Genomic DNA, 11,639 nt, shown 5'->3' on the forward strand with positions numbered 1-11,639 from the left:
GACAGTAGCCGGGACACCTGTCGTGGGAGCCTCCGGTCGTGTCGTGGCAGCACCAAACTCGGAACCTACTAGATCAGTCCCATAGGCACGGCTCGGACTCATCTCTAACTGAGTGTCGTCGTCATTGCCGCACTGGTCCGCCTCCCGGTCCTTTTTGCTTATCACCTTATTTTTACGCCAATCCCCTATATGTGCAGCTGTAATGGTACCGTCCCAATCTGGAAGCGGAATTATCCTTTCCCATCGACACAATGCCGTGATAAGGCACGGAAAGACCATGTTTTGGCTGGGCTTGTGTGCCCGCATGTGCAGCTCCTCAGCTATTAACCCGCCAACATCCATCGGGTACCGTGACATGAAGGAGGCAATGGTCACTGCCTGACTGGTGGACAGGGTATTATCTGCCTGGGTTGGCGTGATCCTGTATCGCAGCAATGTCCACCAGAATTTAGCCTCTGTGGACAAACAACTTTTAGTGATCTTTGCTTTCCAATCATTAACCCATTTTTGCTCATGTGGCTCAGATGTGATAGCTGCTGCGGTCCATTTCCTGACGGATTTGTCGTCCTTTCTGTCTCGTTTGTCTAGGAACAAGCGCAGATCAGTATGAGGCACAAAATCATCTCCAAACAAGACCCTGTTGATGGCTTTGGAGGAAATATCAACCAGAGAGTTCTGGACCGTCACATTTTCCAGTATGGGGATTTGATGCCAAGCAAGACTCGGCTTCTTCATCGACTTCAGGACAGCCCTATATGATGCATAGAACTCCCGCACAATATGTGGAGCATACTCTTCCGGCCCATGAGTGAATGCATCTAACTTGTACCCTTTGATGGTATCATCCAGCTGTGGATAAGCTGAAATACCATCGAAAATCAGTCGCCGTTCTTCAAATATTTTCCTCGACGGCTGCCCACCAGTCTCAGACCCGGCCATCTATTGGTCATACAACTCCTTTGACCCCTTTACCGAGAACCATAACTTTTCTTCATCCAAATGTTTGGTCCTGACGACCAGTTTACGACCCTTAGGCGGCGTACCATCAACCGGATCACTGCCCTCACTAGGCCCTGCTGAGTCACTCTCTGGTGGAGTCTGGGTGGCAGCCCCCCTGATTGATGCTTCCGCGTCAGAATCCCCCTCTTCAGACTGGGAGGCTTCCGACGCAGACTTTGATGGAGTCATGGGTGAGGGCAGGGTTGATGTGGTTGCCATTGTGTCTTGGGTGGGGGCCCCCCGGACTTTTGGTGGTGGTATGACCTCAGCGTACTCGGATCCTGATTTTTCCCCTTCCGAAGTGGAAGTTTCATCTATCATCCTTGAATCCGAGCGCGCTATCTTTTTCTTGCCCGTGCTGTGGGCCCCCGCTCTCGTTGCCTTTTCTTTTCTGACCCATTCCTGCAAAAGACACCACATATTAGTTACCATGGAACAATCAACCAAAGATAAGAATATATGACTGTGCACAGAATACATGTTCTGTCTGTGGTCGTAAACACAAAAGACGGACCGTAAACTAGTTTACGGTCCTTAAAGTACGATCGTAAACTAAGCTTTTGTAGTGGATAACATTCTGTCCCATTCTATAAGCTTAAATACGGACTGTAAAGTGAAATACGGTCCGTAAAGTGAGATCGTAAACTGGGATTCCTTTTTGGACAACAATCTGCTCAATCATACAGGCTTAAATACGGACCGTAAAGTGAAATACGGTCCGTAAAGTGAAGTCATATTACGCACCACAGACAGACACACTTTTTTTTATTTCAAAATTTCATTGCACATCGTGGTTTCACATTGTGTTCGGGGCCTAGGTTACTCAGACTTCACCCATTTTCTACCAATTTTCATAATTCCCGCAGAGTCAAGCCATTGGTGGGCAGACCAAAACTTCAAATTTTGAATTTGAAGTATGGAATGCCCTCCAACCCATTTGGGTTTAATTAACAATGACCCAGAAGAATTTGAAAGAGTTAAACATATTTATCCCCCACAAGATCATTAACCAAGGTATCAAATGCATAACTTCACAAACCCAGTCTAAACAATCACTTACCACCAAGTTCAAACTCACAGATGTAGAAGAATAAGGAAAGCCAATCATACCTTTTTGGTGAAGAACTAACTGACCACTGTAGGCACAGATTTTGAGAGAACACACTTGAATCACAAATGAATTTAAACCTATGGCAGAAGGGGATACGAATTTGTGGTGAGCTGGGTCAGTTGGTGAGTGGGGTTGGTGTATTTATGGTGGTGAGGAAGATGGAAAGTGATGGGTTTATTGTGGGAAGTCATTGGGATGAAAGGGAAGTTGAAGAGGGATCGTTTCAGTTGAAAACAAAAGGAGGGAGAATATTAATGGTGGGAAAATCGTGGGGGTGATATTAAGTTTGTGGTGTTTGAGTTCTTCTGCCCTTGATATAAACTGCTCGTTATATTTAAATCGCTGTGTTATTCTTTTTTGTTTTTGTTTTTGTTTTTATTCTAAATACGGTCCGTAAATTGATTTACGGCCCGTATTTAGAGATGTTATTGTGGGCAGTGCACTGTATTGTCTCATGTTAGTTTACGTTCAGGTTTACGGACCGTATTGTGAAATACGGTCCGTCCTACGTGGTCGTAAACCAGCATGTTACATTACAGTGCTCACTGTTTTGCAACATTGTTAAATACGCCCTGGTTTACGAGCCGTATTGTGAAATACGGTCCGTAAACTTCAGGCCTCTTTTGCAATGTAGCGGAACAGTGTTTGACAACTGAACTTACCTGCATTTCAGCAGAATTTTTTTTTTCCTGTCATATATTCCTGCACCAAAACAACCATTACCCTATATGTACGAAGAACAACAAAGAAAAATAAACATTACACTTGGGTTGCCTCCCAAGAAGCGCTTAATTTAACGTCGCGGCACGACGGTGGTGACCAATCACTCCTTGTCTTGGTACACTAGATCATTGTTCGTTCCGAGGTGTTTCAACCTGTAGCGATCAACAACCCTATCCTCCGACACCATTCCGTGATAGTGCTTTAATCTCTGCCCATTCACCTTAAATTTTCGGGTACCATCTCCGGACTTCAATTCAACCGCGCCATGGGGTGAAGCACCTACCACCTCAAACGGACCCGACCACCTGGATTTAAGCTTACCCGGTAGCAACTTCAGCCGAGAGTTAAACAGTAATACAGAGTCGCCCTTGTAGAACTCTCGCTTCAGAATCTTCTTGTCATGGTATTTCTTCATCCTTTCTTTATAAAGGGATACACTCTCATATGCCTGGTACCGAAATTCATCCATCTCATTTAATTGAAACAACCGCAGCTTGGTTGCTTCCTCCCAATCCATGTTCAGCTTCTTCAGCGCCCACATAGCTTTGTGTTCAAGTTCAACCGGCAAGTGACAAGCTTTCCCGAATACAAGATTGAAGGGTGAAGTCCCAATTGGAGTCTTGAAAGCAGTCCGGTATGCCCATAGAGCGTCATCGAGCTTGCGGGCCCAATCAGTTCTATTGGCATTCACTGTCTTTGCTAGAATACTTTTGATCTCCCTATTTGACACTTCAACTTGTCCACTTGTCTGAGGGTGATAAGGCGTTTCCACCCTATGCTTTACACCATATTTCTCCATCAGTCCCGCGAACGCTTTATTGCAAAAGTGGGATCCACCATCGCTGATTATCGCCCTCGGAGTACCAAAACGAGTAAATATGTTCTTCTTAAGGAACCCCATAACACTCTTGGCCTCATTATTGGGTAAAGCCACCGCCTCAACCCATTTTGACACATAATCCACAGCTACCAAGATGTATTTCATTCCACCAGAACTCACAAAATGTCCCATAAAGTCGATCCCCCAGACATCGAACACTTCCACCTCCATAACAAAATTCATAGGCATCTCTTGCCTTCTGCCGATATTCTCTTGCCTTTGACGTTGATCACAGGACCCCACCAAAAGATTAGCATCATGAAAAATAGTCGGCCAGTAATAGCCGCACTCAAGTACCTTGGCTGCAGTCCGATTTACGCTATGATGACCCCCAACAGGAGAGTCATGGCATGCCTTTAGAATTGCCATCACTTCACTTTCCGGAACACAACGCCGAATGATGTTATCAGCGCATGTGCGGAACAAATAAGGCTCGTCCCAATAGTACTGCCGAGCATCCCGCAACAATTTCTTCTTTTGGTAAGTTTTGATATCATCGGGAACTATACCTGTTACCAAATAATTGGCAAAATCAGCATACCATGGTGCTACCTCATTTGACACCGCCAACACCCTCTCGTCTGGAAAAGCACCATCTATATCAAGCTCATCAGACGGTCTCCCAGCTTCTTCAAGCCGAGAGAGATGGTCAGCCACCTGGTTTTCAGTGCCCTTTCGGTCTTTTACCTCAAAATCGAACACTTGCAGCAGTAGCACCCATCTGATCAGTCGCGGCTTTGCTTCCTTCTTTGCCATGAGATATCTCAAGGCTGCATGATCAGTATAAACCACAACTTTGGAACCCAACAAGTAGGCCCGAAATTTTTCGAAGGTAAACACAATGGCAAGCAGCTCTTGCTCCGTCACTGTGTAATTCATCTGTGCAGCATTCAGTGTTCTATTAGCATAATAGATCGGGTGCATAATTTTATTGTGCCTCTGCCCAAGCACAACACCAATCGCAAAACCACTAGCATCACATATCAGTTCGAATGGTAGGGACCAGTCAGGAGCAACAATAATAGGAGCAGTAGTGAGACGCACTTTTAACTCCTCAAACGCCTTCTGGCACTTCTCATCAATCACAAATTTAGCCTCTTTTTCAAGAAGCTTGCACAAAGGATTGGCAACTTTAGAGAAATCTTTGATGAAGCGCCTGTAGAACCCAGCATGCCCCAAGAAACTTTGGACACCTTTGACTGAGATAGGTGGAGGAAGTTTGGAGATCACATAAATTTTTGCTTGATCGACCTCGATTCCCTTTTCAGACATTTTGTGACCGAGGATGATTCCTTCCTTCACCGTAAAATGGCATTTCTCCCAGTTCAGCACCAGATTAGTCTCTTCACACCTTTTTAGCACTTGACCCAGATGGCCAAGACAATCATCAAATGAGTCACCCACCACGGAAAAATCATCCACGAACACCTCCAAGAAATCCTCCACCATGTCAGAGAAGATTAACATCATGCACCTCTGAAAGGTCGCTGGTGCATTACACAAACCAAAAGGCATTCGGCTGAATGCAAATGTCCCATAAGGACAAGTGAACGTGGTCTTCTCCTGATCTTCCAGAGCAATGTTGATCTGATTATAACCCGAATAACCATCAAGGAAACAATAATAAGAACGCCCTGCTAGTCTATCCAACATCTGATCAATGAAGGGCATAGGGAAGTGGTCCTTGCTCGTGGCTGTGTTGAGCATGCGATAATCCATGCAAACTCTTCAACCGGTGACAGTTCTGGTCGGGATCAACTCATTCTTAGCATTCGGTACAACAGTGATGCCGCCCTTCTTAGGAACACATTGGACCGGGCTCACCCATTCACTATCAGCGATCGGGAAAACCACGCCTGCATCTAGCCATTTGATGATTTCTTTCTTGACGACCTCTTGCATATTCTTATTTAGTCTCCTCTGATCCTCTACACTTGGTTTGCTGCCCTCCTCCAACTGAATTTTGTGCTCACAGATCCAAGATGGGATACCTCGAATATCTGCTATGGTCCAACCAATAGCATGCCTATACTCCCTCAATACCTCCAAAAGCTGCACAATCTCCTCCTCAGTCAATGAAGCTGAAACAATCACCGGTAATGTGCTGTCGGGACCAAGGAACTCATATTTCAGGTGTGACGGGAGCTGCTTAAGCTCAAACTTAGGTGGCTCAATAATCGAAGGCTTTGCTGGAGGAGTTGTTCTATTTTCCAGATCAAGACTCAGCTTCTTTGGGTGGTATGTGTATGAGCCCAACCCAACAAGTGAGTTAACTGTCTCCTCATAGCCTTCCATGTCTTCAGCATCGAAATTCATCAGAATGTTAGCCAAAGCCTCACCCAAGCTCTCTTCTTCCATTTTGAACTCCACTGCATCATCAACTACATCAAATGAATCAATTACCGAAATGCTCTCATAAGCACTTGGTAACTTCATCCCTTTGCTAGCCTGAAAAGTCACTTCATCATCTTTGACTCGAAACTTGATTTCATTTTATTCAGAATCCATCAAAGCCCTCCCTGTAGCAAGGAAAGGCCTATCCAGAATGATAGGAATGTCCCGATCAACAGCACAGTCAAGAATCACAAAGTCAGCAGGCAACAAAAACTTACCAACCCACACAATCACATCATCAACCACCCCAACAGGTCTTTTGATAGACATATCAGCCATCTGCAACCTCATCGTAGTCGGCCGTGGCATTCCCAAAACTGATTGCTTATATATAGCAAGGGGCATCAAATTAATACTCGCCCCATTATCACACAAAGCGCGAGCAAAGTCATGGTACCCAATAGAACAAGGAATGGTGAACGCCCCAGGATCTCCCTTTTTCTGAACAATTGTGGTTGAGATAATAGAACTTACAGTGTGAGTCAAACTCACGGTTTCATGTTGAACCGTATTCTTCTTAGTCAGCAACTTCTTCAGATATTTCGCAAAACCGGGCATCTCTTTGACAGTTTCCAAGAAGGGAAAATTCAGAGATAACTGCTTCAGCTGATCATAAAACTTTTCAAACTTCGCATCTTCATTCTTCGTTACCAACCTCTGAGGAAAAGGAGGTTTAGCATTGAAAAGCTGTGTCAAAGGGCGGAGAGCCCCTTTTACAGTCTGCTTACTTGTGTCATCAGCTTCTCTCACCATCTTTGGAATATCAGCAACCTTCTTGTCAGTAGGCCTCTCATCAGCAATAATGGGTGTTTCAGACTGCACCTCATTCTCTTCATTTATCTGCTCAAGATCAGTCACCTCATCAGCAGCCCCCTGTATTATTTTGCCACTTCTAGTAGTGATGGCAAATGCGCGGTCTATACCGCCTCCCCCATTCTTAGGATTTGGAATAGTGTCACTCGGAAGTCCTCCCTTTTAAGGAGGGTGCTGCTCTCTGGATATATCCCTCATCTGCGACTCAAGCTTCTGAATAGCCGTTGAATGAGAACCCACTGTTTCTGTCAGCCCAGATAAAGTCCTTTCAGACTTCGATTGATTAGCCAGAATCTTCTCAAGCATTGCTTCAACTTTTGAACTACCCTGCTCTGTCGACTGCCCTTTTGGTTGTATATAAGGATTGGAACTCTTGTTCCCAAAATTATTGTTGTTGTTGTAGCTCCCTTGGTTCGCACCACCATAATTATTGTTGTAGTTCACAGAGTTGTTGTAAGCACCTTGACCTTGCTGAGGTCTCCATTGGTTCTGATTCTGATTCTGATAGCCACCCTGGTAATTCTGTCTCTGATAACCCCCTTGAGAGTTATTAACATAATTAGCATCTTTAACTTGCATTGGTGGCCCATCAAGGAACGGACCATCTTGAGCATGGTATATCCCTTTTGGCAGAATTGCATCATCCTCACAAACATTTACCTTTTTTATTTGAGATTCATCAAACTTCTTTGTTAGCAAGGAAATATTTGTTGCAAGCTCTGCCAATGTCTGTTGGGTGTCCTAATTCTCCTTCACTATATTCTGGAGCAAAGCACTACCATACGGGACCACATCAGCATTGTTCGAGTGCCAAGCCTGATTATGAGTTGTCAGCTTGTTAAGTATCGTGGTCACTCGTCGGAATGTCTTGTTCATAAAACACCCATCAGCTGCATTGTTAGCTACTGACTGTGTCACTGGATCCAACCCTCGGTAGAACTTCTCCATCAAGATATTTTCCGGAAAACCATGATTCGGGCTCTTCTGCAAATACTCTTTGAACCTCTCCCAGGCTTCATATAGTTGTTCCCTCGGTCGCTGCTTAAACTCATATATCTTGTCGCGAATATCAGCCTTCTTGCTAGGGCAGTTTCTCGAACCATGTTCTACCCTCTCCAGCTAAGGAATATTTGAATAACCTCAACCGAATAGCATCTTGTGGAACATTATTCCGGATGTGATTAGCACACACATCCACAAAATTCTGCAAATGACGTTGAGGGTCATTCTCGGTAGAGTTCCGAAAGTATCCCTCAAGTTTCAGCAGCTGGTACAGAGATGAGTCAATTTTCACAGTAGCAGCTCCAACTCGAGGTTGAACAACAGCAGATGCATAGTCTTCCTCTTGAGCAAGTTCAGCAAAAATATTCTCATCATCAGATTCGTTCGCTTGATTGTTCAAACGATTCTGCTGATTACCAGCACGATTGTTTTGCTGATTTAGATTCATGATCACATGGTTTACACAAAGTAGCAAACAAGGTGTGATGGAATAAGCAAAAGACTTTAATCAAAGCAAACACTATTTAGTAATTTCAAAACCGTATTCCCCGGCAATGGCGCCAAAATTTGATACGCTTAAATTACACCTATTATTAGTATAACGCGGACGTTGTCAAATATAGTAACCCAACAAGGTTGGGGTCGAATCCCACAGGGAATATGGTGTGAAAAGGTTACTAAAGTCGTAAATGCTAAGTTCTAGGTCTAATATCTTAATACGATAATGTTGGTAAAAGTTGGGTTTTGTCTATGACTAATTTCTAAACTATTGTTTTGGTGGAAATTTATGGTAAAAGAAACTAAGGTTGTGTCCCCGTTAGATAGGGTGCATGATCATGGGTATTGATCTTGATATACTTCTAATGGATCATTTTATGAATGCACTTAATCTCTATGTGAATCTCTACTATTTTCCAATAAATAAAGATTATGTCTTTCTATGATTTTCCCAAATATAAGAAAGTTGCCATGAAGAACTATTAATCATGCCAAGTAAATTCATCTTATTCCTAAGTGAATTTATTAAACAAAGGTTAAAGCTTTGAGTCCTTGTTAATTATTCTTACCAACCCTAATTACTTTCCCAAATAAATTAAGGTTTATGGCTTTAATCAATGTTTGCAACCATTAATTATGAATGAAGAATGAAGAATAATCAAACCCTAATAATCCATTATGTGTATATCAATCACAACACCCAATCACAAAACACCCATCATTGGGTTCACAACCCTAGTAAGGGAATTTAGCTACTCATGACAAAGAACAAGAAATAAGAAATTGAAGAATTCATAAATGCTTACTTTGGAATAAAAAAGGAATTGGTAATACTTGAATTGATGTTTGAATCTTGAAAAACTAGAGAGAAGTTTTTGTTCTAAGTCAAGAGACAAAAATATAATGAATGCTGAATATTAAAACCCTACAATGACTATTTATACGTTTCGAAATTACATAAGTTACAGATTTTGCACTTCAGTCCCGTCGTGATGAAATACGGTCCGTAAATCACTTTACGGACCGTTAAAATGGTTTACGCCCACGTCGTCTTCTCAGCTGTGTCAACTACCCTTCCAAAATACGGATCGTAAAGTGGTTTACGGTCCATAAACTGCTTGGTCGTCTTTCACTTTGCTAATCTCAGACTTTCTGCCAGACGCTTGAATGACTAAATACGTGATGGAATATGGACCGTAAACTGAAATACGGTCCGTAAACTCAGCTCGTAAATCACCATCTTCTCAGCTTGACTTTCTGTTTTTGAAATCCTTTAATACGACCACGAAATACGGCCCGTATTGTAGAATACGAGCCGTAAACCTCAATTTACGACCTGGTTCTGCACTTCAACTGTGATTGTGCCAAATTTGTTCCTTTACCTGAAAAACTCTATGAAACACGTAAAATCAGATCGACTTGCTTAACAACAAGTAAAACTTATAGCCGAAAAGTATCGATTGTGGCGTAAAAATCACGCCACATCAGTATTAGGTAAGGATTTGTATCTTAGGGAGTGTAAATCATTACTCGGTTGGATTGCTATTAGCGTAGTTAAGTCAATTGGCCTACAAGCAACCCAAGCTCCTAAAAGGGATATGTTCAGCGACATGTGAGATATCTACGAAGGAGACCTCCTCGAAGTATTATAATACACTATGAGGCCAGTTTAACATTTGAGGACGAATGTTCTAAAGGGGGTGAGAATGTTATATCCCGCATTTTTGTGCAATCGGATAATTTAAGATAATTGCGGGAAGATGACAAGGAAGGCCTTATTTTTATTTTGTTTGGCATACAATTTGTTTATGAAAATTTTGAAGTGGGAATGTTAAGCAAGGTCAAGGGTATAAAGGGAAATTCGCAATATGACTCTTAGAAATATGGAGGGAGACGAAGGGTAAATTTGGAATTCGGAAAAAAAAAAGAAAACAAATATAGATGGATTTGCACCAAAGGCCAAGGTGGCCGGCCAACAAATGGGCCAAGGCCCATGTGGGTAATTAATAAATGAGCCAAAATTAGCCATGTTCTTCATTTGCTCTCTAGAAGTTTCAAGACTTGGAAAAAAAAAAAGGAGAAAGAGGAAACTTCTACAAGGCCACTCGGCCAAGTGCAAAAATTGCCAAGACAATTGACAAAAATTTCTTCAAAAATCATTTCCTACCAATTGAAGGGTTCCTAGTAAAGTGAAGTGGTCTTTGGAGCAAGAAAAATTCATATTCTTGCAAGCTACAAGGCATAGCTAAGTGGAAGTCAAGGAGAAAAGGTAAGAACTTATACTCTTTTATATGTTATGGATGTTTATGGATGTTGTAGTGTACAAAAATGGATGAAATTCATAAGGAATATGAACATGGGGGTGTGGCCGTGCATGTATGTGTGTGTGTAGAAATCATGTTTTAATTATTTTATCTAGTGGATAGTTGTGGTTGTAATGAATGCTATGTTAATAATGGAAGTTGGATGATGTTAGTGAAGTTGTAGCCATGTGTGTATGATGTTGGCCGTGTGTTGTATATCACATGCATAGCCGTGTATATTTGGTGAATCATGAAGGAATGGTGAGAAAGTTTTATTTAGTATGTTGGTTGTTGTGTTGTGAATTTTATGTTGCAAATAAAAGCCTAATGAGCTTAGTGGAGTATTAGTAGTTGGAGGCTTGTTTTGGAAGATTATATAAATTAAATATGATGTTTATGCATGTATGGAATATAATGTTGTTAGTGTGAAGTTGTTAGTGCGTAAATTATTAAGTTGTTATTGTTTTTATTGGAGTTGGAAGGTTTTGAAGGAAGTAGTATATTGATTGAATTGTTATAATGTATCTTGGATTGAATATGGAAATTGTTAGTATGGTTGTTGACATTATGTTGATAGTTTGGCCGGGTTGAATTCCCGGATTGTTGTTGATTAAAAAAAATTGGCTAAGTTGAATTTTGGGGACGGTGCATTTACAGGGGAAGTGCTGCCGAAATTTCGGTAGACAAGTGTTATCTTAAGATTAAACTTCTAAATGCCCTAATCAATGTTTGGTAAATGTGACCAAATTGTAGATTTTGACGAATTTGCAACTTGAATTTGGAGTAGCATAAGGAGCGGAAAAAGGTATGTAAGGTTTTACTCTTTCTTCCTTGGAATGTCTTAGGCATACTAGGGTGGATACGAGCCTCGGGGACAACTCTATTCTCCGGAATCCGCACCTAAAGTTACCCCCTT

At 42.1% G+C, this 11,639-nt stretch overlaps 1 non-coding gene across 1 annotated transcript; it reads left to right on the forward strand.

Moving 5' to 3' along the window:
- Positions 1–7,884: 7,884 nt before the first annotated feature.
- LOC132608520 (small nucleolar RNA R71) lies at positions 7,885–7,990 on the forward strand. The gene has a single exon (XR_009570433.1). It is a non-coding gene; the product is annotated as a small nucleolar RNA R71 (small nucleolar RNA).
- Positions 7,991–11,639: the final 3,649 nt, after the last annotated feature.

The sequence above is a fragment of the Lycium barbarum genome, chromosome 8 (genome assembly GCF_019175385.1).
Source record: "Lycium barbarum isolate Lr01 chromosome 8, ASM1917538v2, whole genome shotgun sequence".
Classification (NCBI taxonomy): domain Eukaryota; kingdom Viridiplantae; phylum Streptophyta; class Magnoliopsida; order Solanales; family Solanaceae; genus Lycium; species Lycium barbarum.